The 26029-nt window shown below is 48.3% G+C and overlaps 1 protein-coding gene and 1 long non-coding RNA gene across 14 annotated transcripts in view; one reads left to right on the top strand and one right to left on the bottom strand.

Moving 5' to 3' along the window:
* CTNND2 (catenin delta 2) overlaps positions 1–26029 on the bottom strand; it is a 3400942-nt gene that overhangs the window by 1515151 nt on the left and 1859762 nt on the right. The window lies entirely within an intron of this gene.
* On the top strand, positions 14452–16700 carry LOC143781075 (uncharacterized). Its single transcript, XR_013216530.1, has 3 exons — positions 14452–15875; positions 16046–16111; positions 16382–16700. It is a non-coding gene; the product is annotated as an uncharacterized LOC143781075 (long non-coding RNA).

Raw genomic sequence — 26029 nt, forward strand, 5'->3', positions numbered from 1 at the left:
CAAGCGTCAGCAGGCTGTATTGGCTATGAAGTGTTTGGGCGACAACAGACTCACCGCGGAAGTTCTGTCCGAGTTCTTGCAACAAGAAACGCAGTCGTGGCTGGGCACAGTAGATCTTGAGGCAGGCAAGGTAGTTAGTGATAACGGAAGGAATTTCATGGCTGCCATCTCCCTTTCCCAACTGAAACACATTCCTTGCCTGGCTCACACCTTAAACCTGGTGGTGCAGTGCTTATTGAAAACTTATCCTGGGTTCTCCGACCTGCTCCTCAAAGTGCGTGGACTTTGCTCACATATCCGACGTTCGCCTGTACACGCCAGCCGTATGCAGAACTATCAGCGGTCTTTGAACCTTCCCCAGCATCGCCTAATCATAGACGTTGCAACAAGGTGGAACTCAACACTGCACATGCTTCAGAGACTGTGCCAACAGAGGCGGGCTGTTATGTTTTTGTGGGAGGATACACATACACTGGCAGGCAGTAGGATGGCAGACATGGAGTTGTCAGGTGTGCAGTGGTCGAAGATACAAGACATGTGTCAAGTCCTTCAGTGTTTTGAGGAATGCACACGGCTGGTTAGTGCAGACAACGCCGTAATAAGCATGAGCATCCCCCTAATGCGTCTGCTGATGCAAAGTTTGACGCACATAAAGGAGCAGGCGTCTGCACCAGAGGAAGAGGAAAGCCTTGATGACAGTCAGCCATTGTCTGGTCAGGGCAGTGTACAGGACGAGGTAGCGGGCGAAGAGGAGGTGGAGGACGAGGAGGATGATGGGGATGAGTATATTTTTAATGCGGAACCTTTCCCGGGGGCACTGGAAATTGGTTGCGTGTCAAGGCCGGGTTCTGGTTTTTTGAGGGACACAAGTGACGTAGATTTGCCTGCAACTGCCCCTCACCCAATCACAACCGGAGATTTGACAACTGGAACTTTGGCCCACATGGCGGATTATGCCTTACGTATCCTAAAAAGGGACACACGCATTACAAAAATGATGAACGATGACGATTACTGGTTGGCCTGCCTCCTTGATCCACGCTATAAAGGCAAATTGCAAAATATTATGCCACATGAGAACTTGGAACTAATATTAGCAACCAAACAATCAACTCTTGTTGACCGTTTGCTTCAGGCATTCCCAGCACACAGCGCACGTGATCGTTCTCACACGAGCTCAAGGGGGCAGCAGACTAGGAGTGTTAGGGGTGCACACATCAGAAGTGGCGTTGGACAGAGGGGTTTTCTGACCAGGTTGTGGAGTGATTTTGCTATGACCGCAGACAGGACAGGTACTGCTGCATCAATTGAAAGTGACAGGAGACAACATTTGTCCAGTATGGTTACTAACTATTTTTCATCCCTTATCAATGTTCTCCCTCAACCGTCATTCCCATTTGATTACTGGGCATCAAAATTAGACACCTGGCCAGAATTGGCAGAATATGCATTGCAGGAGCTTGCTTGCCCGGCAGCAAGTGTCCTATCAGAAAGAGTATTCAGTGCTGCAGGTTCAATATTAACCGAAAAAAGGACTCGTCTGGCTACCCAAAATGTTGACGATCTAACATTCATTAAAATGAACCACAACTGGATTTCGAAATCTTTTGCCCCACCTTGCCCGGCCGACACCTAGCTTTCCAATGAAAAGCTCTTGCCTGTGGACTACTGTGAATTACTTTTCTAATGACTAATTTACTGCAGCTGATTGTCCAGCATACAACATGTTTACACCTCCCTAAATGGCCAAACTCCCCACACGGGGCCGTGGTATCGCGACTTGGCGCAAGCACCCGTGAGACTGCTGTTTGTCTGAAGAGGTGGGTGTACTCGCTTTTGGTCGATGGCATTGCTACTGGGTTCCTCATAGTACAATAAAGTGTCTCTGGCGGTGGTGGTGGCCACCCAACGTCAGACACACTGTTGTAACATGAGGGGCCTTGGGCCTGTAACGCCGGCCACAAGAGAGTTCACCCACCCCCAGGTCAAACATTGCTCTACCACTTCCACAGTTATCTCTCACACTTCCACCAATGTTAAGTCTATGCGCTGACATCCTTCCATACCTGCCACTGACAATACCATTGTGTTGACATGTATGATGGTACTTAACATAGTCAGGGGCAGTGTCCTCTATTTACCACAGTAAATACTTTGCGCAAAATTAGTAGGTCTGAAACAACGCAGAGGATCCCACCCCTGAACCTAATGATTGCACCCTTTAGTGTTTTTGTTTTGTTTTAATGCGAGACATTCACATTTAGTTGTTGTTTTGGACTACTAACTGGCAGACACTCATTACAATCGGCCTCCGTTGACCAGACCACTGCTGCCCGTGTACCCCTGGAACCAATTATAAAGTGCCTACAGCCAGCCCTTTTTATTATGTTAGGCCTTCGAAGCCTGTCTACGGTCCCTCCTTCCACTAGGCCTCCACTGACCAGACCACTGCTGCCCGTGTACCCCTGGAACCAATAATAAAGTGCCTACAGCCAGCCCATTTTATTATGTTAGGCCTTCGAAACCTGTCTGCGGTCCCTCCTTCCACTAGGCCTCCACTGACCAGACCACTGCTGCCCGTGTACCCCTGGAACCAATAATAAAGTGCCTACAGCCAGCCCATTTTATTATGTTAGACCTTTGAAGCCTGTCTGCGGTCCCTCCTTCCACTAGGCCTCCACTGACCAGACCACTGCTGCCCGTGTTCCCCTGGAACCAATTATAAAGTGCCTACAGCCAGCCCATTTTTTTATGTTAGGCCTTCGAAGCCTGTCTGCGGTCCCTCCTTCCACTAGGCCTCCACTGACCAGACCACTGCTGCCCGTGTTCCCCTGGAACCAATAATAAAGTGCCTACAGCCAGCCCATTTTTTTATGTTAGGCCTTCGAAGCCTGTCTAAGGTCCCTCCTTCCACTAGGCCTCCACTGACCAGAGCACTGCTGCCCGTGTTCCCCTGGAACCAATTATAAAGTGCCTACAGCCAGCCCATTTTATTATGTTAGGCCTTTGAAGCCTGTCTGCGGTCCCTCCTTCCACTAGGCCTCCACTGACCAGACCACTGCTGCCCATGTACCCCTGGAACCAATAATAAAGTGCCTACAGCCAGCCCATTTTATTATGTTAGGCCTTTGAAGCCTGTCTGCGGTCCCTCCTTCCACTAGGCCTCCACTGACCAGACCACTGCTGCCCGTGTACCCCTGGAACCAATAATAAAGTGCCTACAGCCAGCCCATTTTATTATGTTAGGCCTTTGAAGCCTGTCTGCGGTCCCTCCTTCCACTAGGCCTCCACTGACCAGACCACTGTTGCCCGTATACCCCTGGAACCAATAATAAAGTGCCTACAGCCAGCCCATTTTATTATGTTAGTCCTTCGAAGCCTGTCTAAGGTCCCTCCTTCCACTAGGCCTCCACTGACCAGACCACTGCTGCCCGTGTACCCCTGGAACCAATTATAAAGTGCCTACAGCCAGCCCATTTTATTATGTTAGGCCTTTGAAGCCTGTCTGCGGTCCCTCCTTCCACTAGGCCTCCACTGACCAGACCACTGTTGCCCGTGTACCCCTGGAACCAATAATAAAGTGCCTACAGCCAGCCCATTTTATTATGTTAGGCCTTCGAAGCCTGTCTAAGGTCCCTCCTTCCACTAGGCCTCCACTGACCAGACCACTGCTGCCCGTGTACCCCTGGAACCAATAATAAAGTGCCTACAGCCAGCCCATTTTATTATGTTAGGCCTTTGAAGCCTGTCTGCGGTCCCTCCTTCCACTAGGCCTCCACTGACCAGACCACTGCTGCCCGTGTACCCCTGGAACCAATAATAAAGTGCCTACAGCCAGCCCATTTTATTATGTTAGGCCTTTGAAGCCTGTCTGCGGTCCCTCCTTCCACTAGGCCTCCACTGACCAGACCACTGCTGCCCGTGTTCCCCTGGAACCAATTATAAAGTGCCTACAGCCAGCCCATTTTTTTATGTTAGGCCTTCGAAGCCTGTCTGCGGTCCCTCCTTCCACTAGGCCTCCACTGACCAGACCATTGCTGCCCGTGTTCCCCTGGAACCAATTATAAAGTGCCTACAGCCAGCCCATTTTATTATGTTAGGCCTTTGAAGCCTGTCTGCGGTCCCTCCTTCCACTAGGCCTCCACTGACCAGACCACTGCTGCCCGTGTTCCCCTGGAACCAATTATAAAGTGCCTAGAGCCTATTTTTTTATTTAATTTAATATTAATAAAGCCAGGATGAACTACGATATACCACGCTATGAGCTACCCAGTTGACAATTCTTTTGCGAGAAAAGCCATCCCACCCCTCCACCTGCATGTTAAAGACCGCATTGTCCTTGCATTCTGTCAATTTGTCAGTCCAAAGGTATACCTGACAACAGACACATGGACCTGTAGGCCTGGCCACGGAAGGTTACGTGTCCTTTGTGGCTCAATGGGTTAATGTATTGGATGCATGGTCCACACAGGGGACAGCCTGCAAAGTCTGTCTGCAGTCCCTAATTCAAGTTGTCCTCAACTGAATAAAGCTGAGCTTCTACCTTCTGTTCCAAATTACCATTTTTAAAAATGCAATTGGCTGTTCCGGCCTACTAAAGGTGTCTGTCTGCCCCTGCCTGGTGTTGTCCACAACTGAATAAAGCTGAGCTTCAACCTTCTGTTCCAAATTACCATTTTTAAAAATGCAATTGGCTGTTCCGGCCTGCTAAAGGTGTCTGTTTGCCCCTGCCTGGTGTTGTCCTCAACTGAATAAAGCTGAGATTCTACCTTCTGTTCCAAATTACCATTTTTAAAAATGCAATTGGCTGTTCCGGCCTACTAAAGGTGTCTGTCTGCCCCTGCCTGGTGTTGTCCACAACTGAATAAAGCTGAGCTTCAACCTTCTGTTCCAAATTACCATTTTTAAAAATGCAATTGGCTGTTCCGGCCTACTAAAGGTGTCTGTCTGCCCCTGCCTGGTGTTGTCCACAACTGAATAAAGCTGAGCTTCAACCTTCTGTTCCAAATTACCATTTTTAAAAATGCAATTGGCTGTTCCGGCCTACTAAAGGGGTCTGTCCCTGCCTGGTGTTGTCCTCAACTGAATAAAGCTGAGCTTCAACCTTCTGTTCCAAATTACCATTTTTAAAAATGCAATTGGCTGTTCCGGCCTACTAAAGGTGTCTGTCTGCCCCTTCCTGGTGTTGTCCACAACTGAATAAAGCTGAGCTTCAACCTTCTGTTCCAAATTACCATTTTTAAAAATGCAATTGGCTGTTCCGGCCTACTAAAGGGGTCTGTCCCTGCCTGGTGTTGTCCTCAACTGAATAAAGCTGAGCTTCAACCTTCTGTTCCAAATTACCATTTTTAAAAATGCAATTGGCTGTTCCGGCCTACTAAACGGGTCTGTCCCTGCCTGGTGTTGTCCTCAACTGAATAAAGCTGAGCTTCAACCTTCTGTTCCAAATTACCATTTTTAAAAATGCAATTGGCTGTTCCGGCCTACTAAAGGTGTCTGTCTGCCCCTGCCTGGTGTTGTCCTCAACTGAATAAAGCTGAGCTTCAACCTTCTGTTCCAAATTACCATTTTTAAAAATGCAATTGGCTGTTCCGGCCTACTAAAGGGGTCTGTCCCTGCCTGGTGTTGTCCTCAACTGAATAAAGCTGAGCTTCAACCTTCTGTTCCAAATTACCATTTTTAAAAATGCAATTGGCTGTTCCGGCCTACTAAAGGTGTCTGTTTGCCCCTGCCTGGTGTTGTCCTCAACTGAATAAAGCTGAGATTCTACCTTCTGTTCCAAATTACCATTTTTAAAAATGCAATTGGCTGTTCCGGCCTACTAAAGGTGTCTGTCTGCCCCTGCCTGGTGTTGTCCACAACTGAATAAAGCTGAGCTTCAACCTTCTGTTCCAAATTACCATTTTTAAAAATGCAATTGGCTGTTCCGGCCTACTAAAGGTGTCTGTCTGCCCCTGCCTGGTGTTGTCCTCAACTGAATAAAGCTGAGCTTCAACCTTCAGTTCCAAACATACAACAAAAAACTGGTACAATACAAAAAGTGGCCTCCAGCTACAAAAACTTTCTCCTACAAGTAGTTAACTGACAGTTTTTTTACCAGTGAAAACAGAGATATGGCATCCAACGAGTGTTGTCCTGTCTCGTCTTCTTTATATTATTGCCAAGAAGCTGCAACTGAATAAAGCTGTGCTTCAACCTTCTGTTCCAAATTACCATTTTTAAAAATGCAATTGGCTGTTCCGGCCTACTAAAGGGGTCTGTCCCTGCCTGGTGTTGTCCTCAACTGAATAAAGCTGAGCTTCAACCTTCTGTTCCAAATTACCATTTTTAAAAATGCAATTGGCTGTTCCGGCCTACTAAAGGGGTCTGTCCCTGCCTGGTGTGGTCCTCAACTGAATAAAGCTGAGCTTCAACCTTCTGTTCCAAATTACCATTTTTAAAAATGCAATTGGCTGTTCCGGCCTACTAAAGGGGTCTGTCCCTGCCTGGTGTTGTCCTCAACTGAATAAAGCTGAGCTTCAACCTTCTGTTCCAAATTACCATTTTTAAAAATGCAATTGGCTGTTCCGGCCTACTAAAGGTGTCTGTTTGCCCCTGCCTGGTGTTGTCCTCAACTGAATAAAGCTGAGATTCTACCTTCTGTTCCAAATTACCATTTTTAAAAATGCAATTGGCTGTTCCGGCCTACTAAAGGTGTCTGTCTGCCCCTGCCTGGTGTTGTCCACAACTGAATAAAGCTGAGCTTCAACCTTCTGTTCCAAATTACCATTTTTAAAAATGCAATTGGCTGTTCCGGCCTACTAAAGGTGTCTGTCTGCCCCTGCCTGGTGTTGTCCTCAACTGAATAAAGCTGAGCTTCAACCTTCAGTTCCAAACATACAACAAAAAACTGGTACAATACAAAAAGTGGCCTCCAGCTACAAAAACTTTCTCCTACAAGTAGTTAACTGACAGTTTTTTTACCAGTGAAAACAGAGATATGGCATCCAACGAGTGTTGTCCTGTCTCGTCTTCTTTATATTATTGCCAAGAAGCTGCAACTGAATAAAGCTGTGCTTCAACCTTCTGTTCCAAATTACCATTTTTAAAAATGCAATTGGCTGTTCCGGCCTACTAAAGGGGTCTGTCCCTGCCTGGTGTTGTCCTCAACTGAATAAAGCTGAGCTTCAACCTTCTGTTCCAAATTACCATTTTTAAAAATGCAATTGGCTGTTCCGGCCTACTAAAGGGGTCTGTCCCTGCCTGGTGTTGTCCTCAACTGAATAAAGCTGAGCTTCAACCTTCTGTTCCAAATTACCATTTTTAAAAATGCAATTGGCTGTTCCGGCCTACTAAAGGGGTCTGCCCCTGCCTGGTGTTGTCCTCAACTGAATAAAGCTGAGCTTCAACCTTCTGTTCCAAATTACCATTTTTAAAAATGCAATTGGCTGTTCCAGCCTACTAAAGGGGTCTGTCCCTGCCTGGTGTTGTCCTCAACTGAATAAAGCTGAGCTTCAACCTTCTGTTCCAAATTACCATTTTTAAAAATGCAATTGGCTGTTCCGGCCTACTAAAGGTGTCTGTTTGCCCCTGCCTGGTGTTGTCCTCAACTGAATAAAGCTGAGATTCTACCTTCTGTTCCAAATTACCATTTTTAAAAATGCAATTGGCTGTTCCGGCCTACTAAAGGTGTCTGTCTGCCCCTGCCTGGTGTTGTCCACAACTGAATAAAGCTGAGCTTCAACCTTCTGTTCCAAATTACCATTTTTAAAAATGCAATTGGCTGTTCCGGCCTACTAAAGGTGTCTGTCTGCCCCTGCCTGGTGTTGTCCTCAACTGAATAAAGCTGAGCTTCAACCTTCTGTTCCAAATTACCATTTTTAAAAATGCAATTGGCTGTTCCGGCCTACTAAAGGTGTCTGTCTGCCCCTGCCTGGTGTTGTCCTCAACTGAATAAAGCTGAGCTTCAACCTTCTGTTCCAAATTACCATTTTTAAAAATGCAATTGGCTGTTCCGGCCTACTAAAGGGGTCTGTCCCTGCCTGGTGTTGTCCTCAACTGAATAAAGCTGAGCTTCAACCTTCTGTTCCAAATTACCATTTTTAAAAATGCAATTGGCTGTTCCGGCCTACTAAAGGTGTCTGTTTGCCCCTGCCTGGTGTTGTCCTCAACTGAATAAAGCTGAGATTCTACCTTCTGTTCCAAATTACCATTTTTAAAAATGCAATTGGCTGTTCCGGCCTACTAAAGGTGTCTGTCTGCCCCTGCCTGGTGTTGTCCACAACTGAATAAAGCTGAGCTTCAACCTTCTGTTCCAAATTACCATTTTTAAAAATGCAATTGGCTGTTCCGGCCTACTAAAGGTGTCTGTCTGCCCCTGCCTGGTGTTGTCCTCAACTGAATAAAGCTGAGCTTCAACCTTCTGTTCCAAATTACCATTTTTAAAAATGCAATTGGCTGTTCCGGCCTACTAAAGGTGTCTGTCTGCCCCTGCCTGGTGTTGTCCTCAACTGAATAAAGCTGAGCTTCAACCTTCTGTTCCAAATTACCATTTTTAAAAATGCAATTGGCTGTTCCGGCCTACTAAAGGGGTCTGTCCCTGCCTGGTGTTGTCCTCAACTGAATAAAGCTGAGCTTCTACCTTCTGCCTCTTATTAACTGCTGTTTTTTTTAAAAATTGGCTGTTGCGGCCTACTAAAGGTGTCTGCCCCTCCCTGGTGTTGTCCTCAACTGAACAAAGCTGAGCTTCCACATTCTGGCTTTCGCCCTATACTATCAGATATTAAACTGCATTTGGCCTACTAGTGTGGTTAGGCCCTTGAAACAGTGTCTGCTGCTCTTGGGTTTGCTACTCCACTGAACAAAGCAATGCCGCCTGTTTAGTCCTGTTACCAATTTTGAACTGCATTTAGCCTACTTTATTCTTTGGCCCTATATCTGTTTCCTCCTCATCCTGCCCATTGCCCAGCCACTGCTAGATGAGTCTGCTGGTACATTGACCTAGACCACTACATTCCCCTTATACTCTACACAGCCAGAATCTGACCCTGCTGAAAGTAAGGTTCCCCTTCCCGCATGTTATACCACCTTACACAGGGACAAAGAGGAAGGTGCAGATGAAAGTGCAGGTTCCTTCATCAGGTGGGGGGGCATACTCGTTGGCGACGTCACTGGCACAGGGCCCCTCAGAGTACGCAAAAGTGTCGCTGCTGGTGGGAGGCGCCCCCGCCATGCAAACACACCGCCGTACTTTGAGGGGCCCTGTGCCAGTGCCAGTGCCAACGAGTGGGCCCTGGCTGCTTGCTTAGGATCACAGCACTTGCAAACTTTACATACTTACCTCTCACTGCTCCACTGCCGTGACGTAGTTCACGTTTCCTGGGCCCACTAAAACCTTGAATGAGCCCTACCCCCCACAACTTTTGCCAAATGACCCCCAATTTCCAATGCCCAACTATTATTATAAAGTTAATTAAGATTGACAAGCTTCAGAAACAAGAATGGATGTTTTTGGCATTAAAATGGGCACTGTAGGTGTTTTCCTGGCCTCCACTCACTGCCGACTATGCTTCCCCATTGACTTGCATTGGGTTTCGTGTTTCGGTCGATCCCCGACTTTTAGCGATAATCGGCCGACTGCACTCGACTCGACTCTGGACAAAATCGGGTTTCACAAAACCCGACTCGATCTTAAAAAAATGAAAGTCGCTCAACTCTAGAGGTGGTAACTGGACTGACCGCAATCCTGATCCTAACCAAACACACTAAGGGTAGCCGGTGAACGTGCCTGAATTCCTAGACGTCACGACGCAGTCTGAGAAACTAGCTACCCCTAGAGATAGAAAGTAAGACCTCACTTGCCTCAGAGAAATAACCCCAAAGATATAGAAAGCCCCCAACAAATAATAACGGTGAGGTAAGGGGAAAATACAAACGTAGAAATGAAAACAGATTCAGCAAATGAGGCCCGCTAGTACTAGATAGCAGAAGACAGATAGGAAACTGTGCGGTCAGTAGAAAACCCTATACAAAATATCCACGCTGAGAATTCAAGAACCCCCACACCAACTAACGGTGTGAGGGGAGAAACTCAGCCCTCTAGAGCTACCAGCAAGCAAGGAAATCACATATTAGCAAGCTGGATAAGGACAGATAATTAACCAAGAAACATATTGAACACTGATGATCAAAAAATGAACAAACAGAAACTTAGCTTCTCTTGGAGAGACTGATAACGAAGGTAGTCAGGAGAGATCAAAATAGCACTGAATACATCGGCAGCAGGCAACTGAAAGTCCAGGTGAGCTAAATAGGAAACCAACTAGCAGATAACGAGACAGCTGATCCCAGCCACAGACCTGCAGAATGACAAAAAGAGCCACCAGAGGGAGCCCAAAGATAGCACTCACACAGTACCACTTGTGACCACAAGAGGGAGCCCAAAAACAGAGTTCACAACACTTCTCATGTACAGCACCATGGAATTAATGGTGCTATATAAATAAATAATAATAATAATCATCAGGGTCATTTGGAGGTTTTGGGTTGTCATTATGATTTAAAAAGAGAAAACACAGTAGTTTGACAATAAATGTCTTCACCCAAACACTAACCATGAGTGGAGAAAAAGTTTTGGTGTTATCATTCATATTCACTGAAAAAAAGGCCAAGAAAGCAAAAATTCTGCCGGGGTATGTAAACTCTTGAGCACAACTGTATAATATACTGCATAGCATCAACTGGTTTCATTTATAAGAACAATTATTTATCTCTGCTGTGTCCCTCCCCATTTCTTTGGAAGCTTTTTTGCCCTGTCTGTGTTATTCCTTTGTTTTTATTTTTAATCTTCAATAAAATGTTATGATTTTTAAGCTGGGGATCTCTTCCTGTCCATTGGTATACAGTCATTTTTGGACCATAAAGTGTGAACTATTTTTAATTAAGTATGATATATCCCTGTTGAGAAAATATTAGACTGTACTACAGTGCCAGGAATATTTGCCCACTACAAATGGACGTTTGAGACTGCAGTATCAATACAGCAATGCAGTTTATTTAACTAACAATTTTTTTGAGGGTGGTTTTGAGGCCCAACTGTAGCACCCTACAATGCCAGGCAAATTTGCACACCTCACATGGACATATGAAAAAGCAGTATAAATATAACAATGCAATATTTTTTGCAAGCTATTTTTTGTGGGGTTTTGAGGCACATTTGAAGTATGCTAAATACTGTGTAAAATTTCCCTGCTCAAAAAAATTGCAGTATTACAATGCCAGGCAAATTTGCACACCTCAAATGGACTTAAGAGACTGCAGTATAAATATAGTAATGCAATTTATTCAACAAACATTTTTTTTTGGTGTTGGGGTTGATGCTCAAAAGTAGAATGCAAAATGTCATATAATATTTCACAGCTCTAAAATAAAGGCTGTATTACAATGCCAGGCATATTTGCACACCTCAAATGGTCGTATGTGATTGCAGTATAAATATAGCAATGTAATTTTTTTAACAATCAATTTCTTTTTTGGGAAGTTTTGAGGCAAAACTGTAGCACACTAAATGCTGTATAAATTTTCACAGCTCAAAAAAATTGCGTCATTAGAATGCCAGGCAAATTTGCACACATCACATGGACATATGAAACTGCAGTATAAATATAGCAATGCTATTTTTTTAACAAACAATTTTTTTGGGGGGAGAGTTTTGAGGCACAAATCTAGCACACTAAATTCTATATAAATTGTCACTTCTTGAAAAAGCTGCAAGTATTACAATGCCAGAAAAATTTGCCCACTTGAGATGGACGTATGAGACTGCAGTATAAATAAAGCAATGCAAATTATTTAACAAATAATTTTTTTGGAGGTGGCTTTAAGGCACAACTGAAGCACATTGAATTCCGTTTAAAATTTCAAGTAAAAAAAAAGGCTGCATTACAACGAAACACAAACACAAATTTGCACACCTCGGATGAACGTATGCGACTGGATTATAAAGAAATATGTTTTTTAGCAAACAATTTCTTTTTTTGAGGTGGTTTTGAGTCTGAACTGCAGCACCATAAATGTCATATAAGATTTCACTGCTCCAAATAATTGCAGTATTACAATGCCAGCAAAATGTACCCAATTCACATTGACATATGAGACTGCAGTATACATATAGCAATGTGATTTATTTAACAAACTATTTCTCTTTTGGGTGTTTTGAGGCACAACTGTAGCACGCTAAATGACGTATGATGTATGAGACTGCAGTGTAAATTTAGGAATGCAATTTTTTTGACAAACAATTTCTTTTTTAAGTTTTGAGGCCAAACTGTAGCATGATAAATGTCGTATAAAATTTTACTGGTCCAAAAATTGCAGTTTTATAATGCCTGGCAAATTTGCCCATTTGAGATGGCCATATGTGTTAGGGGTCGAGTTCCCACCTCTACACAGGGGGAATCTCAGGCCATCTCTGCTGCGGTCTCCCATTCTTCTTCTACCGCAGTGGAGCCTGCTCAGCGGAGACGTCGGTCCCAGCATCTAGCTCAGTCTGACTCTGTACAAAGAGTTACTGCTGCTTTTCCTGCTTCTGTCAAGGACAAGTCAGTGCTGGGCAGCGGCGAGCAGACGCTTCTGGGACTAAGTCCTGCTTTTCTCGTTCTGAGCATGCCCAGAGTAAGATCTCTCAGATGAGATCAAGGGTCACATGATCAGATGCTGCAGCTAAGGCCATTGGTCCTTCAGGAAGGTCCTGTAGGTGCTCACGCTCTGTGGCAGCCTCTCATTGGTCCTTCTAGGAAGGTCCTGTATGTGCTGCAACTATTTAAGGCTGACATGGCCGCACGGCCATGCGCTAGTATTGTTCTATGTTGTGCTTTGCGCCAGTGTGGTCATGTGAGTTTGTGTTCAGGGACCCGGCTGAAATAAGCCCTTAGAATGCTGGCACCTCCGGCGAGGAGTTTGTGTGCATGCATGACCACTGACTGATCTCAGTTGAGTAGTTAGCCCGTGCCACTGTGAAGTCAAACAGGGCGCAGTGCTTTGGGTTTCAGCTACTCTGTGAAGTAACAGGGTCAGCTCATACCGCCATATAGTTCCACCGTTTGCTAGCAGCAGGTTCTCCTGCACGGTGGACCCCGGGCTGCGAACGCATCAATTATAATAAAACCTCTATATTTACAAGGTGCGTTCCGCTAGCCCTAACAATATGAGACTACAGTATAAATATAGCAATGCAATTGAGACCCAACCAAGTCTGGCTCTATGCTTTTGACGTACAACTGCCACAGTAAAAATGGTGCATAGTATTTCCCTGCTCAGAACAATTTGCAGAACTAAGAGCATAAAGAATATTATTAGCCCTGATAAGAAGTTTTAGCATCAGTTGCAGGCTGCAGCATAAAGGACGTGCAATGCACCCAATCTTGTCCTACACTTTCCCTTCTGCATAATCTCTCCCTAAGTGCTGATAACACCAGTATTCATATTGATCACAATTTGCCTTAATTTGCTGTTGTTGTACTTCACAGAAATATAAATGTGGTTGAATCCCTAGCTAATATGCAGCTACAATTCTGTCCCTCTCTCATCTTCACCTCTCCCTACGCTGCCTAAGTCAAGGGTACTGTGTGCCGAGCATGGTGTCAAGGGTCTTTTACAGACCCGATGATGCTATGGCAATCACAGTAATGCCACAACCATTATGTCTATGGCATTACAGGGAGGCAATCCCCACATGTTCATTGGCTGTCTACAAAGCGCCAATCATGTGGGGTGGGAACTTTTTTTCTCACTGTGCCGTTTACTGATCTGATTATTTTATTTTATATTTTGATAAATCAGATTTTTCTGAATACAGCAATACCAAATGTGTGTTTTTTTATTGTTTTATTTTTAATGGGCTGATTTGATTTTTTAAAATATTTTCATATTTTTTGAAAACTTTTTTTTCACTTGCTAGTGTCTTTATTAGTCCCATGTCACACAACGTGTAGGAAAGGCAACACAAAGGCAACACAATTTGCAGAACTAAGAGCATAAAGAATATTATTAGCCCTGATAAGAAGTTTTAGCATCAGTTGCAGGCTGCAGCATAAAGGACGTGCAATGCACCCAATCTTGTCCTACACTTTCCCTTCTGCATAATCTCTCCCTAAGTGCTGATAACACCAGTATTCATATTGATCACAATTTGCCTTAATTTGCTGTTGTTGTACTTCACAGAAATATAAATGTGGTTGAATCCCTAGCTAATATGCAGCTACAATTCTGTCCCTCTCTCATCTTCACCTCTCCCTACGCTGCCTAAGTCAAGGGTACTGTGTGCCGAGCATGGTGTCAAGGGTCTTTTACAGACCCGATGATGCTATGGCAATCACAGTAATGCCACAACCATTATGTCTATGGCATTACAGGGAGGCAATCCCCACATGTTCATTGGCTGTCTACAAAGCGCCAATCATGTGGGGTGGGAACTTTTTTTCTCACTGTGCCGTTTACTGATCTGATTATTTTATTTTATATTTTGATAAATCAGATTTTTCTGAATACAGCAATACCAAATGTGTGTTTTTTTATTGTTTTATTTTTAATGGGCTGATTTGATTTTTTAAAATATTTTCATATTTTTTGAAAACTTTTTTTTCACTTGCTAGTGTCTTTATTAGTCCCATGTCACACAACGTGTAGGAAAGGCAACACAAAGGGATAAGGGAAAGGGAATAAAACACTAGGGAAGGGGGGAATGGAGAACCCTAGACAGAGCTAACTTCACTCTGTCTGCCTTATCCCTATATAGGTTCCACACCTATCGCCGAGCAGGATGCCTAATCCCTGCCTGACCCTGGTGAAAAGCCCTCCACCGGGAAGCACAGGATGAGCACTAGTCAATCCCCACTACCGTTAAAGACAGCTAGGATACACAAAACAAGGGAATACTTAGCTTGAGAAGACTCAGAGAGACAACAACATCCTCCAAACTCCAAAGAATAGGCTAGCTGCACAGTGCAACAATGTTCAGAAGGGAAACATTAGTTATCACCCTCACACGGGCAAACAATACACCATAAAGGAATTTTTTACACGCCATACATCGTTTGTAGTTTATTTCATTAAATCACCATGTGTTTTACTCTATATTGGTTAGACTACCCAGCATTTCAAGGATAGGATATCAAAACACAAATCCACCATAAGAAGTAAAAATCTGCTATTACCGATTCTCCATCACTTCATCACGTATTCCAAATATTTGAACATGTTGCACCTCTATGCCGATGGGAAGATCAAATTTTCCTCCTCAAAAGGAGAGAGGCATATTGGATTCACGAACTTCAGACATTGGCCCTGAGAGGCTTAAATAAAGACTATGACCGCAAGTCATTTGTGTCATGATATTGTAAGGGGGTACAATGACTAGTTGTGCCCACTCTCCCTCGCCCGTGTTTTTACATCCCTGACAAGCTGGCATATTTAATACATTATGATGTGAACTGTATAATGCTGCTATATTGTATATGACTGTTAAATGTAATTTTGTAGGGAAAGTGTAATGTTTAGATTAGCCCACTAGAGGGGGGCACAACAGTATGAGATAGCAATAGGATAGGAACTAGTTAATTAGGAGGGGCCAACTGTGTAAGGTGTAGAGAGCTTCCTGCATTTAGTCAGAAGGGTCTCAGAGCCCATACAGGGCAGTTGAGCCACATGACATTTCTCAAGTTAAAGAGCCCAGCTCATCCAGGGCATAGGATTAACGATGGCCGGTGAAGCAGAGGAATACAGGGCAGCTTTGTCATGATAACAGTCAGCTACACCTGTGTGTCTGGAGCCAAACGGACTGGGAACTCCTACAGCTTGTCAGACTGGTCAGACCGAATGCTGCAGTACCAGAGACAATGGTGCGTCCCAGTGATATTCCTGAAGAAGAGAGGGAAAGCACAGGGACAGAAAATGTCGTGTTTTGTGAAGTATCTTGTGCTGTACCTAAATGTGAACTGGACGAGCTGAGAACGGAACTGAGTAAAATAATTTGTTTTAAGTTGCAAATTGTCTCTGTCTCTCTTTATAGAATCTCAAGAAAGAAAACCCCAGTGAATCATAGAGGACCCAGATGGACAGGAAAGTGGACAAAAAGGTAAGCTACCGCTGGGACATTGTGTGCATGTGAAGTAGGGCCAGGGTGCGCTGATGCAGCAGCCATTGACAGCCACGACTACAGCCCTGACCCCTGTTACAATATGACAATGTAACTCATTATGTATGTTATATATATGCATATATTTACCTGTGTACTGGCTGATATTTAGAACAGTTTCTTCCTTAAAGGTTATGCCATATCATTAATGTTTTGCACTAATTCCATTGTCAAAACATTCTAATGTTATACTGTATATCTCTTCCACAGAGTTGCCTATATTGATTATGAAAACTGTCTCCTCACATGATCATCCACCTGGAACTTCACTCTCTTCTCCTCCTACTTGATACCCTGATCTTGCCTCTTCAGTATTTGCACCTATCCATGCAATCTGTGAATAATATTGTTTCACATCCGGCATGTGGAACGCAAGCATCATCTTTAGTGGAACGCTGGTCTTGCTTCTGGTACCATGGAATGCAAACCTCCACTCCTCGAGTCACTGGACCGCACGATGTCACTTCCGGTACTTAATCTCTGGTCACATGGCACTTTCCTCTCAGCACGCCATACATAACACCATAGAATGGGCAGTATGAGCCATAGACCCAGGACAGACAAGCAGTGGACATCGCGTCTATTACCCTAAGTGTATCTATAATATAATGCTGGGAGCGTCACTCTGTCCGAAGCCTCTATAGACTGCGCAAGCGCAAGCGCCGGCGCAGTCTGGACCGCACAGAGCGACGCTCCCAGGAGATCGCGGTATGCGTAAGCGCTGAACGCACACCGCGATCTCCACCGGACAAGCAGGGACGAGCCAGGAGGCGGAGGGTGAGTATACTTACCTGACCCGTTCCACCGACGCGCTTCCGGGCCGTGACTGTCCCCCTGATCCCGGAATCGGCGCCTGCGCAGTCCGCGCTTTCCGGCGCCATTTTCTTGAAGACACATTGCAGTGTCTTCAAGAAAATGGCGCCGGAAAGCGCGGACTGCGCAGGCGCCGACTCCGGGAGCAGGACCGAGAAAATGGCCGCACCCAGCACAGCCGCCGCGCCCAGCACAGCCGACCATAGATGCCCACAGCCACGCACAGGCGCCCACAGCCACGCACAGCCGCCGCACCCAGCACAGCTGCCCACAGCCACGCACAGCCACCCATAGCCACGCACAGCCGCCGCACCCAGCACAGCCGACCACAGCCACGCACAGCCGCCCACAGCACAGCCGACCACAGCCGCCGCACCCAGCACAGCCGCCCACAGCCACGCACAGCCGCCCACAGCCACGCACAGCCGCACCCAGCACAGCCGACCACAGCCACGCACAGCCGCCGCACCCAGCACAGCCGCCCACAGCCACGTACAGCCACCCATAGCCACGCACAGCCGCCGCACCCAGCACAGCCGACCACAGCCGCCGCACCCAGCACAGCCGCCCACAGCCACGCACAGCCCACAGCCACGCACAGCCGCCGCACCCAGCACAGCCGCCGCACCCAGCACATCCGCCGCACCCAGCACAGCCATGCACAGCCGCCTACAGCCACGCACAGCCTCCCACAGCCACGCACAGCTGCCCACAGCCACGGACAGCCGCCGCACCCAGCACAGCCGCCGCACCCAGCACAGCCGCCGCACCCAGCACAGCCGCCCACAGCCACGCACAGCCGCCCACAGCCACGCACAGCCGCCGCACCCAGCACAGCCGCCCACAGCCACGCACAACCGCTGCACCCAGCACAGCCACCCACAGCCGCCGCACCCAGCACAGCCGCCGCACCCAGCACATCCGCCGCACCCAGCACAGCCGCCGCACCCAGCACAGCCACGCACAGCCGCCACAGCCATGCACAGCCTCCGCACCCAGCACAGCCACGCACAGCCGCCTACAGCCACGGACAGCCGCACCCAGCACAGCCGACCACAGCCACGCACAGCCGCCGCACCCAGCACAGCCGCCCACAGCCACGTACAGCCACCCATAGCCACGCACAGCCGCCGCACCCAGCACAGCCGACCACAGCCGCCGCACCCAGCACAGCCGCCCACAGCCACGCACAGCCCACAGCCACGCACAGCCGCCGCACCCAGCACAGCCGCCGCACCCAGCACATCCGCCGCACCCAGCACAGCCATGCACAGCCGCCTACAGCCACGCACAGCCGCCTACAGCCACGCACAGCTGCCCACAGCCACGGACAGCCGCCGCACCCAGCACAGCCGCCGCACCCAGCACAGCCGCCGCACCCAGCACAGCCGCCCACAGCCACGCACAGCCGCCCACAGCCACGCACAGCCGCCGCACCCAGCACAGCCGCCCACAGCCACGCACAACCGCTGCACCCAGCACAGCCACCCACAGCCGCCGCACCCAGCACAGCCGCCGCACCCAGCACATCCGCCGCACCCAGCACAGCCGCCGCACCCAGCACAGCCACGCACAGCCGCCACAGCCATGCACAGCCTCCGCACCCAGCACAGCCACGCACAGCCGCCTACAGCCACGGACAGCCGCACCCAGCACAGCCGACCACAGCCACGCACAGCCGCCGCACCCAGCACAGCCGCCCACAGCCACGCACAGCCGCCCACAGCCACGCACAGCCGCACCCAGCACAGCCGACCACAGCCACGCACAGCCGCCGCACCCAGCACAGCCGCCCACAGCCACGTACAGCCACCCATAGCCACGCACAGCCGCCGCACCCAGCACAGCCGACCACAGCCGCCGCACCCAGCACAGCCGCCCACAGCCACGCACAGCCCACAGCCACGCACAGCCGCCGCACCCAGCACAGCCGCCGCACCCAGCACAGCCGCCGCACCCAGCACAGCCGCCGCACCCAGCACATCCGCCGCACCCAGCACAGCCATGCACAGCCACGCACAGCCGCCTACAGCCACGCACAGCCTCCCACAGCCACGCACAGCCGCCCACAGCCACGGACAGCCGCCGCACCCAGCACAGCCGCCGCACCCAGCACAGCCGCCCACAGCCACGCACAGCCGCCCACAGCCGCCGCACCCAGCACAGCCGCCCACAGCCACGCACAACCGCTGCACCCAGCACAGCCACCCACAGCCGCCGCACCCAGCACAGCCGCCGCACCCAGCACAGCCGCCGCACCCAGCACAGCCACGCACAGCCGCCACAGCCATGCACAGCCTCCGCACCCAGCACAGCCACGCACAGCCGCCTACAGCCACGGACAGCTGCCGCACCCAGCACAGCCACCGCACCCAGCACAGCCGCCGCACCCAGCACAGCCGCCCACAGCCACGCACAGCCGCCGCACCCAGCACAGCCGCCTACAGCCACGCACAGCCGCTGCACCCAGCACAGCCGCTGCACCCAGCACAGCCACCGCACCCAGCACAGCCGTCCACAGCTGCCGCACCCAGCACAGCCGCCCGCACCCAGCACAGCCACGTCACATACAGCCGCCCGCACTCAGCACAGCCACATACAGCCGCCCGCACTCAGCACAGCCGCCCGCACTCAGCACAGCCGCCCGCACTCAGCACAGCCGCCCGCACTGATGGGGGCGCAGGATGGAGCAGCACGTGATAGGATGGGGGCGCAGGATGGGAGCACATGACAGGATGGGGATGAGGATGGAGCAGCACATGACACGGTGGAGCAGCACATGACAGGATGGGGATGCAGGATGGAGCAGCACATGACACGGTGGAGCAGCACATGACAGGATGGGGGCGCAGGATGGAGCAGCACATGACACGGTGGAGCAGCACATGACAGGATGGGGGCGCAGGATGGAGCAGCATATGACAGGATAGGAGCAGCACATACCAGGATGGAGACCATATTCCAATATAAATGCTCGCCACCCGGGCGTAGAACGGGTTCAATAGCTAGTATATATATAATAGAATTCTTACAACATATGGCACTAAGGTCTCATGGCATCTCTTACCTTTTATTTTGCACTCAACAGATTAACAGCCTGGTATTATTCAGTGCCAGGACTCCTAAATTTACCGGTATGTGCATAACCCTGTCTCCACCTGTTTAGGGGTTTACACCTAGCACTTCTCACCTATGCTATCACTCTGATTTTGCTTACATACAGGTCTTTTTATCGGTTACGGGGGATACCCATAATACCTATAGTACATGCTTTTTGGTAGGTCTTTGGTCATTATTTTCTTGTATATCCACTCCGCTTTATTACCATTCATTATGAAATGTTTTCAATCCAGATTTACACCTGGTTTTACCGGGTTATAGCTAGTTTTTGAACCTATGTTGTTTAGTGTACTCATCAGTAGTGTTGAGCATTCCGATACTGCAAATATCGGGTATCGGCTGATATTCGCGGTATTGGAAGTCCGATACTGAGTTCCGATACTTTCAGTATATCGGATACCGGAATCGGAAGTTCCCATAGTGCAATGAGCCAGTTTGATTTCATTCAGCCAATGAGTAATCCTAAGAAGTGTGGGCACATCCTGTTATGCATGTTAGGCATGTAAGTAAGGGCATGGCTGTGATTGGCTGCTGAAGTGATGTCATGATGCACTATAAAAGCCACCACCGCCATTTTGGGTTCACTCTGCTGTGAATTCAGTTAGGGACAGGACATTGCTGTTCTGACTTAGGGATAGTTTAAGATAGTGATTTGCTTCATTGTGCTTTACCCAGGCTAATTTAGCAACCGCTGTGTGAGAACCTTGTTTTTGCCTTTCAGCGCTGTTCACGGCTGTCTGCAAGGTCTCGGTGTGAGTGCAGTTCACTCTTTAGTCTGTTCTGCAGCCACAGCTGGTTGTAGTCAGCTCAGAGTGCGTCAGTGCCTCATACTGTTCCATTGTCCTTTTTTCAATTAGTGCTGCCTGATGCACATTTTTTCTGATTTATCCTATTAGTGGGTTTCCATATCGTATCCTGCTAGATTGTGGAAAAACACTATATAGGATTACATAGAGGAGCTTTTTATGGCCTTGCAGCACTGTTCACGGCTGTCTGCAAGGTCTCTGTGTGAGTGCAGCTCACGCTGTAGCCTGTTCTGCCGCCACAGCTGGTTGTAGTCAACTCAGCGTGCGTCACTGCCTCATACTGTTCCATTGTCCTTTCTTCAATTAGTGCTGCCTGTTGCACATTTTTTCTGATTTATCCTATTAGTGGGTTTCCATATTGTATCCTGCTAGATTGTGGAAAAACACTATATAGGAGTACATAGAGGAGCTTTTTTTGGCCTTGCAGCGCTGCTCATAGCTGTCTGCAAGGTCTCTTTGTGATTGCAGCTCACGCTGCAGCCTTTTCTGCCACCACAGCTGGTTGTAGTCAGCTCAGCATGCGTCACTGCCTCATACTGTTCAATTGTCCCTTTTAAAATTAGTGCTGCCTGCTGCACATTTTTTCTCATTTATCCTATTAGTGGGTTTCCATCCGTATCCTGCTAGATTGTGGAAAAACACTATATAAGAGTACATAGAGGAGCCTTTCTGCAGCCTTCTGCCCTGCAGCCCCAGCCAGATTAGTATTAGCCTATTTTTTGGAGCCTCATCTATTGTATTGTAGGTTACCTTCCTGCATTGTAATAGCTACAAAAAGTTTGTGATACTATCGGTCTTTGGGCACATCCAGTGTCTTTTTGTGAAAAAAAAAAAAAGTTAATAAAGTTCACCAAACACTCCACTTTACAGTTGTGTAGGCCACATTAGCTCATATTCAAGTCTAGTCCACACTTTATAAAATTAGTGTTTCTTATACCTGTTAGCAGCTGTTCAGGAATAAGCACACTAAGCCCTTAGTACTTTGCTGCCTATCTTTATCAGTCTACCAAGATGGAGAAGGCAGGGAGTAAGGCACGTGGTTGTGGGCGTGGAGTTTCTGCAGGGAGAGGACATGGGGATTCTGTGCCTGCTGCGGGCACCGCTGACTCATCATCTCCCAGTTTTAGCAGGGAACAGTCCTTCATGCGCAGCTTTGTTGGAGCTTGCCGTACCCAGCTGCTGCGGGAGGAACAAATTGAAGCCGTTGTTGGATGGATGGCAGATAACGCATCAACTTCAATTAGTGCCACATCCTCTCAGGCACAGATGACTGAAGAGCACCCATCTGTCTCTTCACCACCTGCCAAATTGCCCAGGCAGTCAGAGAGCCCAGGACAGGAGCCATCTCTACTTCTGTTCTCTGAATCTCTTGGCTTGGAAAGACGGGGCCAGCCAAGCAGCATTCGAGAAACTGAAGAAGAGGCAGTATGCAGTGATGCGCAACTGCTTTGTCTCTCTGAATCTGAAGAGGCGGGTGGGCCAGTGCGTACGCATCTGATGATGAGACTGAGGTGCCACTTTCTGGTGCGTACTGTGCTGCCGAGACTACCCAGGAGAAGGACTTGTTGGAAGAGGGTAGTGCAGATGATGAGGTCCTTGACCCATCATGGCGTGAGGTACATGAAGGTGGTGGGAGCAGATCTGAGGAAGAGATTGTCATGTCGGACGCTGTTCAGACCAGGTCGTTCGACAGACAGCGGTAATTCCGCTTTTGACCACTATTTGCTCATTGGCGTCGGCTAGGTTTTGTCCAGCTGTTCCAGGGTTAATTTACCTGATCCTCGGATTGGAAGCTGGGCCATGCCCATGGCCTTTAAATAGTTCTCCGGATCATTGGGCGTCGCCGATTATAGCTTCTGTCTTGCGTTGTTATCTCTGGAGTGGAGAGCTGGTTGTTGGAGAATCATTGCTGGTGGTGTATTTTCCTTTGTCTTATTTACTCCTTCCTATATTTGTGTTTATTTTGCCCTACACATTTATAGTGTATCCCTGAGTGACTGCAGCGTGGTGTATATTTTCCTTTATCCTTGTCTGTGCTAACTGTGGGTATTGGTGTATTACATTCACTGGGTGGAGTGCGGAGGTTTTCAGCTTAGGGTTGTAACAGGAGGCAGGGTGAGGTTTGAGGCCTGGACATGCACACCATCAGTGTAAACTTCAGGTAGAGGGTCAGTCAGCATTTCCCTAGTCTGAGGGAAATTGCAGGGGCCCGGGTTATTAGCTCTCACCCACCTAGTCTCCCCGTGACATTATAATCGGCCCAACAACAAAAAAAAAAGAAAAAAAAGGGGTTTCTTTTTTTTTGTGTTTTGTCATGGATCCCATGACTTCCATAACCCGCCAGTTGGAGGCGCTGTCCCTACAGGTCACGGAGTTGAGGGGGGCAGTACAGCAACAGGGACTAGCAGTATCTAATGTGCAAGCTAGAGCGACAGAAAAAGTTGCTGAGCCTAAATTTCCTTTGCCTGAAAAATTTGCTGGGGAATTTGTTTCTTTTCGTGAAGCTTGCAAACTATATTTCCAGGTCACCACCTGACAGCACCATGGAGGACGTCCTTCTTATCCATAGTGGGACAGGAAACCACGAGAGTTTAAAAGGACCCTACCCATTCCACCCTTCAGTGTTTTTCCTGTCCCACTATGGATGGGAACGACGAGAGCTGTCCCGTGCAGAGAGTGTGAATCGGGGGGGCTCGGCCTCTTCCTTCCCACTGTGTGTCCTCTGTATTGCTGACACCCAAGTAATCGGGTCCCTCAGCAGCACCAGTGAAGCGCTGCTCCTGGTGGAAGGGTCGCTTCCCCCTGGGGGGGCTCTCGACCCGGGATGAAGCCCCCTGATGTACCTGCATATTCATCCTGCAAGGACGCTCCCTCCGCAGGCGGATTCATTGGTGGCAGGCATCTGGGAACGCTGGAGCGGTCAGAGACGCCGGGGGCGACTCACTTCCGGTTCACCGCTGCTGTGCGCGTCACTTCAGGGTTGCGGCCGGCAGCAGGGGCGGTCATCATCTTCGCTCCTATGTTAGGAGTTTCCGGGACAAGAAGACAAAAGGATAAAAAAGGTACGTGCGGTGCGCAGTAGGGCAGCAGCGGCAGTGGAGATGGAGGATTCAGTACCCGTAGCTGCAGCCAGCACGGAGGTTACCCAGGCACATGTAAGTTCCCTCTTTGAGGGGTGCCCCCTACAGCCCCTATTAAAGATACCGTCAGTGGTCTTTTTATCTGTTTTAGGGGCATGCCTCATCCGGAGATAGGAAAGCTGGCAGGACTAAGAGATGCCCTATATGTGCCACAAAGCTTACCGTCTCATGGCAGAAGCCTCTCTGCGAATCCTGCACGGCTCGTATTGTAGGGGAGGAGCAGGCCTCCCTACTAACAAGCATGAGAGCCATGGTTAGAGAAGAAGTGCAGGCTTCGATTTCTAACTTATCTGATCCCCAATCGATCCAGTCTGATGTCCAGGATCCTCCCAGGTCCAGGAAAAGACAGAGGGAGTCGAATCTGTCATCTGAAGACAGTTCCTTCGAGTCTGATGGGGAGGAAGAGGAAGTGTGCAGAGACCCTCCTCATAAGGGGAAAAAGTACTTGTTCTCCTCTGATGATATCGATGAGCTTCTGGGTGCGGTGAGACAAACTATGCAGGTGGAGGAGCCTTCAACCACTCAGTCTATCCAAGACGAGATGTTCGGGGGACTCCGTTCACAAACATCAAAGGTCTTCCCGGTTAATGCCCATATTCGGTGAGTCCGAGCTGCCAGGCTCTGACTTTGCTCACAGTTGCAGCCATTAAAACCTCTTCATTACCTCTTCCCGCAGCTCAATGATTTTAGAAGAGTGGGAAGAGGCAGAGAAAAGGATATCTATTCCGAGAGACTTTAGGCTACGTCTTCCTTTTGACCATGAAGAGGTTAAGGATTGGGAAGATATACCGAAAATCGACATCCCACTTGCGAAGGTGTCTAAGAGAACTGCCATACCCTTTGAGGACTCCTCGAACTTGAAGGAGCCTATGGACAGGAAGGCAGATGGTCTCCTAAAGAGAGCTTGGGAGAGTTCGGCCGCAGTAATCTGCACAAATATAGCGGCAACATCTGTGGCAAGAGCTATGCACCTATGGGTTGACGATTTGAAGGATCAATTGTCGGCCAAGACCTCTAGGGAGTCTATTGTAAATGATATCCCTTTACTAAAACTAGCAACAGGGTTTCTGGCAGACGCTACTGCAGAATCTGTCAGGTTCACAGCGAGAGGCCAGTCATTATCAAATGCAGCCCGAAGGGCTATATGGTTAAAAAGCTGGTCAGGGGATGTCCATTCAAAAAACAAATTATGTTCCATTCCCTTTTCAGGAGGCAGAGTCTTCGGGCCTGTACTAGACGACATTCTGGAAAAGGCTTCTGATGAAAAGAAGGGTTTTCCAGAAGAGAAAAATAAAAAATTCCAGCCCTTTCGTAGGCCCTATTACAGTCAAAGATCAGACTATAGGGGTAAGGGTAAACAAGGGAGATGGAGCTACCAGAAAGGGGGAGAAAATAGGAACCGAAATAGAGATCCAGGTCCCTCAAACCCTAGGTCAGAGTTCCGGAGGAAATGACGCCACCAGGATAGGGGGATGGTTGCTGAACTACCTAGGGGAGTGGGAGAAAATTACCACAAGTCCGTGGGTCCTTCAGGTTATATCTCAGGGGTACAGGATAGAATTCGACTCCCTTCCCCCAGAAAGATATTTCGTATCCAACGCCCGTCTCTCTTCAGCCTCTCCAATGTGGTCGGACGTACAGGATCTCCTCCAGATGGAGGCGATATCCCTTGTTCCTCCTCATCAAATAGGAACAGGCCACTACTCGGGTCTCTTTTCTATAAAGAAACCTTCAGGGGAATCTCGAACCATTATAAATCTCAAGCCTCTAAACAGATGGCTACAGTACAAAAGGTTCAAGATGGAGTCCATCCGCTCCACAATTCCCCTATTAGGAAAGGATGTGGTAATGTGCACTTTGGACTTAAAAAGTGCTTATTACCACGTGCCAATATTTCCACATCATCAAAGGTACCTGAGATTTGCAATAGAAAAGGAAGGGTCAATCTTCCATTATCAGTTCCGTTGCCTTCCATTTGG

Source organism: Ranitomeya variabilis, chromosome 6 (genome assembly GCF_051348905.1).
Source record: "Ranitomeya variabilis isolate aRanVar5 chromosome 6, aRanVar5.hap1, whole genome shotgun sequence".
Taxonomy (NCBI): Eukaryota; Metazoa; Chordata; class Amphibia; order Anura; family Dendrobatidae; genus Ranitomeya; species Ranitomeya variabilis.